Source organism: Lactuca saligna, chromosome 2, assembly GCF_052625555.1.
Source record: "Lactuca saligna cultivar CGN05327 chromosome 2, ASM5262555v1, whole genome shotgun sequence".
Lineage (NCBI taxonomy): Eukaryota > Viridiplantae > Streptophyta > Magnoliopsida > Asterales > Asteraceae > Lactuca > Lactuca saligna.
This window is the reverse complement of record NC_136418.1, coordinates 96,101,405-96,109,442: the sequence shown is the minus strand read 5'-3', so window position 1 is coordinate 96,109,442 and position 8,038 is coordinate 96,101,405. Positions and strand designations below refer to the sequence as shown.

The window sequence follows — 8,038 nt, the reverse complement described above, 5'->3', positions numbered from 1 at the left end:
ATATTAATAAATCATATTTGGTCCTTTCTCTCCATAATTCATCCTATCAAGTTGCTTTGGTGAAGGCAACCCAAAAGGACCATGCACCATCGGGTCAAGTACATGCACTACAACAAAATGAACCTAATGCAACCCCACTAAAAAGTTGCATTAAGCCATGAAAAGGTTGCAATATGCGTAAAGCAACCTTTTATCAAAGGTTGCATTAGGTGAAGTTGCATTAGACCTAAAGCAACCCTTTTGTTAGAAAATGCAACTTCTTCCAAAAGAGTTGCATGTGTTGTTGAAATGCAACCTTTTTAAGATGCAACCTTTTTACATGGATATGCAACTTTTTTTATATTCAATGCATCCTTTTCAATACTTAAATGCAACCTTTTTAATAGTTTTATTCACAAATATGCGACCTTTTCTAAAAGCAAATGCAACCTTCATAATATTTTTAGTAAAAAAATACAACCTTGTTTAAACAAAATTCAACCTTAGTTTTTATGTTTATAATGCTTACTCAACATTTATTTTATGTTGATGCAAACTTATTCTATTATATTTGTAGCATCCATATTTAACACAGTACGATAGCTAAAAATATGCATTACTAATTCAATTACACCATAACAATAATTACTTATATATCATAGATAATTTTTTGTAGTTTGATATATGTATGTACAAACTCAAAATAACAATCATAAATCATAGTCAACACAGTGTTGTCAATTACAATCATAGAAGGTATTTAAAGCCTCTACATTTGTCGTTTCTTACAGTTGTTTAGTTTAACCATCTGCATGTAGTTGGTCAATCGTATGCTCCAAACATAGGAGTCTGCAACAAATAGATGAAAATAAATATTGAAGCTAAGCACTGAACCGAACAATTAGAAAAATGAAGGCGGATTTCGGTGTAAGTGAGAAGGCTGGCATCCCAATCACTATATGTGCATAAGGTTATGTTCTTTCTGGATTTTCTTTTTGCAAATTCGGAGAAGTTAGGAACCAAACTGTCAAGCATCCATTTGAAAATTGATTCAAAATTGATATCATAACCATACACTGAGATTAAAAACGTAAATAACTATTGCTGCAATACACAATCAAAATGTTAGTAGGAATATGTGGGCTAAAGTGCAATGTGGCGAAGAGATGAACGGTGACCCATGAGAGAACAACCGAAAACCAGAACCCTTGATGTGGAATGCTTAATCTGTAAAATAAAAAAGAAAACGTGATTACAACCCTATACAAATTAAATAGAGTTTTTTAAATGTAAGGAGCTTGAAAAAAACCGGAATAGAGGAAAAGAGAAGTGGAAACGAGAGAAAACTAGAAATTGCCACAAATCTTTAGTTTTAAAAATTTTGAATTTTTCGGATTGATATTAAATATTAAAATATTAAATAATAATAACAAGAATGTTGTGGTTTGTTTGTTCCACCGAACTCCAAAACACATTCACAATGATCATACCTCCTTGAGGAGGCCAACACCATAACTATGAAGCAAGTTCTTGGTGTTTCAAGTTTTTGTACCTGTAAATTGCAAATCTTGACCCTGATTATATACTTTAGGAGTACTTCTAAAAACTAGCATGCAAAAGGCAATAAAATTAATATTTTTAATCGCAAGCATATCATCATCATATCAAATTTATAAACTTATACACCATTTTAAATTAGATTCCAGCAATGAATTTTCAACTCATAACATCAGTCATCATAATTTTTTTTAGATTTCTAGGGTTTTAAAGATTACCTTCGAATTTCAACAAATTAATGGAGAGGGAAGTGATTTGGGGTGGTTTCTTTACGAATATTGTAGAATCCGACCACGGGATTCCCTCACCAGTCGTTGTCGCCGCTCCAATCGGTAGAATCATGCCAAACAGTGTTGTTGTCGACGGCTCCTTCCCCTCACGTCGAGCACCTGCCTGACACTCCTTCCTACATCATTTTTTCTTTCGGTTTCCTTATGTAATTAATTGAACATCGACACTCTCCATTCTCTATTTCTTCTTCGATGAAGCCTCATTTGCATTCTACTTTATGTATCATCGAATAGAGAGATAAGGTGTGTGAAGATAAGATCCATTCTCTATTTCTTCTTCGATGAAGCCTCATTTGCATTCTACTTTATGTATCATCGAATAGAGAGATAAGGTGTGTGAAGATAAGATGTGTCTGCGTCTATTTTGTTGAATAATCCTGATCCCAATGTAAAATTTCAAGTTTTCAACATTTGGTCCATCCATTTTGATTGATTTCTAAAATAAACCCCACGTCTATTTTAAACCTTTAAAATCAGCCTTCTTTTCTTTATTATTTTTTCAAAAAAAAATTATTTCTTTCTGAAATATATTTATTGAATTAAAATAGAAGTTTCTTTTTCTACTTTTTTATTATTTTTTATAAAGGAAATATAAAATTATAATTTATTAAGAAAAAAAGATAAAAAATAAAAAATAAAAAACTCTAACTAATAAGAAGGAAAAATATTAAGAGGCAACTCAAAACCATTTTTTATAAAGGAAATATAAAATTATTTTTCAAACATTCTTTTAAAATACAACAAAAGTCACATTAAAATTATATCTAATTATGCAACCTTTGAAAATAAGTGTTGCCTTTACGTTTTTAAAATGTAACCTTGCGAACAAAGGTTACAATTTGAAATAAAATTTGCAACCTTTCAAGAAAAGGGTTGCAACATATTCTAATGCAACCTTTTTGTTACAAAAAGTTAGTTTGTAATAAAATGCAACTTATAATAAAAGGTTGCTCCCAAAAGGTTGCATTAGGCTTATTTTGTAGTAGTGATACCAAAATAGTTATGGACTTAGACACTAATCCAACAAATGTGTGATAAAATGATGAGAGGCCTCGATGTTGTTATTGTTGACCTAGTCATCTAGCGGAGTATGGATGACGACCACAGACTCTTTCTAGATAGTCCTTCGGAACTCTAGCAGTTTCATAACCTATAGGTGTTGTGAACGATGTGTTCACCGGTGTACTCTATCCCCCTCATGGTTGCCTTTAGGACATCAATTGTTGAGGAAACCCCTTTGTAGTAATGTCTGTCCCAATGAAAATCCTAGATTAGGTCCCTGGTAATAGATGTTTTTTTAGGGACGTAAAGTGAGGATAACGGGAATGGGTAATCGGGTTATTGTTGGTTGGTGAAATTAAATATAATTATTTATTGTGGGTTGAAAACCCTATATGGTCACGAGGTTCCCAAGCCTGACACACTCAGTTTTGTTGTATTACAGGTAGTGGCACGAGGGCATATGTTGGATGACTTATCATGATCTTTTGATAGTTGACCAGTTGTTATATGTAAATGTTGTATGGTCTATCTTTTGTTGTTTATGCTTTTGGTCTATTTATCGGAACATGACATCCCGAATATTGTTATATAATGAGAATGCATCTCTTGATGAAATGCTTTGATAAACTTTATTTTATGATATTTTGTTTTGGGAGCAAATTCCGCAACTCTTTTAATCAAAGGATTACTCTGATTTTATAAAACAAAGCATAAACAAATCGATCTTTTCTGGCCGTGAAATTGAGGATGTCACAGTTGGTATCAGAGCATTAGTTTAAGCGAACTTGGAATTTGTGGGATTTTTAGACTTAAACTTAGAATGCTAAGTGAAGATTATGATATGAGTGTCTGTGATATGTTAGACACGAGCACTAGTTATTTTAGGAAATGTGACTACCTAATATTTCGAATCAATGTGATGACCTAAAAAGTCAAGAATTGTAACCCCTTTTAATATAATGAAATTATTGTCTAAAACAAAATGTTCAAAAGTCATCTACTGGATTTCATAAATGATAGTTATCATGTCAAGGTTTTCAGAAATATAAAGAACACTATAATCTGAGTTATAACGGAGAAGTTATGACCAACCTAAGATTCACAACAAAACCGTCAATACGATTAAACACGAAGTTTTAATAAAATACTTTTTAACCTTAAGTATCTAAATAAAAAAATGTAGATATCATTAAATCGTGAACATACATAAAAAGAACGCCCAAATCTGACTTCGTATTGGGAAGTTATGATCTTTCGAAGTTTCGGATGTAGTAGTAGACAACTAAAAACTCGAAATAGATATCGAGAGATTTTTTACCGAAACAATCTAAATGAGAATCGAAGACCCCAACAATGGTAGTACAACGGTAAAAAGTCTATCAAAAACAGACATCGGATAAAAAAGTTACGGATTTTTAACGGACCTTTCAAGTCCCGCCATGTTAAAAATAATATAATTAAAATAAAGTCAAAATTAGCCGAGAGAGTCTAAACAAAAGTTGTAGAGTACATTCTCACCTACATGTGGATATAAATAACGCAAAAAACGGAGCTCGTACGCAAAAGTTATGCAAGTTAGAAGCTGGAAAAATCCATTTACGCCCCGCGTACCAGAGGATAGGAGCATCGTCCCATCAGATAGAAGCCCTCCCATCCGAAGTGTGTAAGAAATGACGTCTCATTACGCCCCGCGTAATCCCGTACACCTGGCGTACCGATGTAGTAGTAGACAGCTAAAAACTCGAAATAGAGATCGAGAGATTTTTTACCGGAACAATCTAAATGAGAATCGAAGACCCCAACAATGGTAGTACAATGGTAAAAAGTCTATCAAAAACAGACATCGGATAAATAAGTTACGGATTTTTAACGGACCTTTCATGTCCCGCCATGTTAAAAATAATATAATTAAAATAAAGTCAAAATTAGCCAACATAGTCTAAACAAAAGTTGTAGAGTACATTCTCACCTACATGTGGATATAAACAACGCAAAAAACGGAGCTCGTACGCAAAAGTTATGCAAGTTAGAAGCTAGAAAAATCCATTTACGCCCCGCGTAAAGGATTACGCCCAACGTACCAGAGGATAGGAGCCTCGTCCCATCAGATAGAAGCCCTCCCATCCGAAGTGTGTAAGAAATGACGTCTCATTACCCCCCGCGTAATCCCGTACACCTAGCGTACCGAGGTAGTTCTGCCTCCCTATAAAAGGGATGCGAGGGTTCCGGGCATAACTGCTCATTTTCTCTCCTTCTCCTGCTTTTTTACTCCGTATTGTGTGCAAGCAATATCCAGAAGCCCCAATTTTCATATCCAAGTCCCGAAGGAAGTTCTACGCCCCCGAGATTCCCGAGAATCCCGAGAAACCCGTTTTCTCCTGTCGAAGTTCTGCTCGGTTTTCCTCTCACCTTTTTCGAACTAACAAGTGAGTTCATACCCCTAAAACTACGTTTTCAAATGCTTTGTAAATGATTTTATACACTTTTAGGGGGGGGGGGATACAAGTAAACACACGATTATCCTTGTGTGAATATCATAAATCATTTGCTATACTTGTTGTTATAATCAATCTTATGTGATTTATAACTATCATACGAAAACATTCTCATGCAACATATCACGATAACACTTTGTCCATTTTGAAATGCAACATGTTGTTATATAAATATCAAACACTTTATTTATAGTTTGAGTATAAATGTTCAATGATGTTATTTAAAATGTTATACTTTACGTACAAAGTCGATACTACACTAGGGTTTACCATACAAACGAAATACACTTTTGGAAAAACTATAATAGGTATAGTTTACGGGGAAATCATGAGATTTTACATACTATGGGTACTAAAACAAGAAAATACTTTCATATACAAGTACAAATGGACTTTTCATACGTAAATCTCTTTGATAATAAGTTTAGTGAGACATTCCACTTCACGTACTTTCAAGTATGCCGTTAAAGTCCTGTATTATATACCATAATCTCTTGTAGGGAGAGCGTGATTCTTGTGTATAGATCTATACGGGATTCACAATCCCGCACCTAAACTATTAGTTACAGTTAGACCGGCAGGTCTGGGGTGACAAACATCATAACATTCCAACGCCTAAAGAACGTTGTTACAGGTAGCCTAAGTTAATAGCATGGGTATAACAATCACATGGAGTATTAAAAACACGACGATTTACGGGGTTATCAAGTGTCTTAGTTATTTTATACATACATAAATCTATTATTCTAGGCATGACAACTACTAATGCATTACAGTTTTGGAACTCTTAAGTTGCCACACACTCATGGAAAAATATTGGATTTTTCAGAAGTAAACTCAGTGATTTATACCAAACTTACAAATCTTATACATAAACGCTTATGAACTCACAAACTTTATTGTTGACTCTCTTTCAAAACTACTTGTATTTCTCAGGGATTCAGTAATACAGGTAGACTACAACTTTTGGAGAAGTGATGCTAAGTCGTCAGTTTAAAACTCATTTTGTCATCATATTGTAATTTGTTTTGAGCCAGTATCATTCAAAAATGTAACTTTTAAATTATATATATGATGGTTGTTTTACTTTCTTTACTATGTATTCAATTGTTACGATACTACATGAAGTCATCCGCCCTCAAACGATTCCGCCGTTCTGGTTTGTGGGTGTGACAGTTTGGTATCATAGAATTGTTTATAATGAACTAAGTATATCGAACCACATAAGATATACAAACTATAAATGCATAGGGACTGAAACTCTCTGACAAAACGTTTTTACACCTAAACCGCGTTTCATTTAGCTTAAGTTATTTGGGTCGTAAAAGCACAAATACATGTATACAACGAGTCATTTTCATAGTTAGAACTATACAAGAAGTATTAAGACAAGTTGGACACTACGACTAGGCCTCAGAATATGTAATCGGATTTGGGACGAATATATCCTGATCAACTATATTTATCCAAGATCAGACTAATGTATGTCGATCAATGGTCGGAGTGAGCAACAAGTCAAAACTTACCAAAATAACACTAGTATCAAACATACAAACTTAAATACTATAGGAGTATTTGTTAAATACAATAGTTTAACTTAAGTATTTAGATGTACATGTTTTAAATTGTAGACAATTCTCATATCTCTATTCTCGCACAGACACAATGGCTGGATTCTACCCACCAGGGGACCCCTACTACCCGAATCAGAGCAATGGAGGATGGGTAGAGGAGGACCCCGAAGAGGATGAGGAACCTATAGAGCTGGAGGAAGGGGATGACTCTGGGACAAACTCAGAACCAGAAGCAATCAACCCACCAATCGCCCAATCTCCCACAGTTAGGAGGAACTTTCAGGGACCAAATCCCATTTGGGGAAGTCACCTTCACCATTGGAGCCAACAGCAAGGAGTACGTCCTCCCTACGGTATGTGTCGGGACTTTTACGACGTCACGGATGTAGGTTCAGCCGAACAAGCACTCCCAGTCATGATGGGCAAACTAGCCAACCAGTCCTATTAATCCGGGGTCCAGGAAAATCGGATTCGGGAAGTCAACGTGGAAGTACAAGTTCACACTTCTGACATCCGTCGACTGGACAAGTTGCAGGATGATGCCCAGCTCCGCACCGACACATTCCAAGCACAACTGATTCCAGCCCTCTCTGAGATAAGGGGACAGCAAACCGCCTTCGATAGGCGCCTTATGGAAGCAAATCAATCAGATACGGAGTCAAGCTCCAAGTGCAATCTACGTTGCAAGTAGAGCTTGCCCAAATCCCAAAATTTTGTTATAGAATAGGAACTCGGCTAAAAGTATTTCTTTTCTTTAACTTCTGTATCCGAGATCCTTAGAAGGGTCGAAATTTTCCTAACTTCAAATGTAACTTGGCATGTGTTTAATATATATGAATAAATTCCTTTGTGTGTAAATTCTTTGACTACCACTCAGATTCATAAGTTTATCTATCACTATGCAAACTTTTATTATGAGTCACAGCTCTAAACCTTGGGTAGGTCATTCGAATTTATAAATTGAAAAAAAACAAAAAAATATAACAATTTTATTAACACATAACTTCAAATCATTAAAAACTTATGTTCTTCATTCTATTTCATTAGCAGCACAATGCCGCCCTGTAGATGTACACACCATGTCAATAACGCAACACCTCCACCACCACCACCACCTCCATCAACGCATAATGATGCCTTA

General features: G+C 35.0%; 1 long non-coding RNA gene across 1 annotated transcript; it reads right to left on the bottom strand.

Annotated features, from left to right (window-relative positions):
* Window positions 1-666: 666 nt before the first annotated feature.
* Window positions 667-2,145, bottom strand: LOC145031211 (uncharacterized). Its single transcript, XR_013676891.1, has 3 exons — window positions 1,755-2,145; window positions 1,470-1,531; window positions 667-1,206 (listed from the first exon to the last, which is right to left on the bottom strand). It is a non-coding gene; the product is annotated as an uncharacterized LOC145031211 (long non-coding RNA).
* Window positions 2,146-8,038: the final 5,893 nt, after the last annotated feature.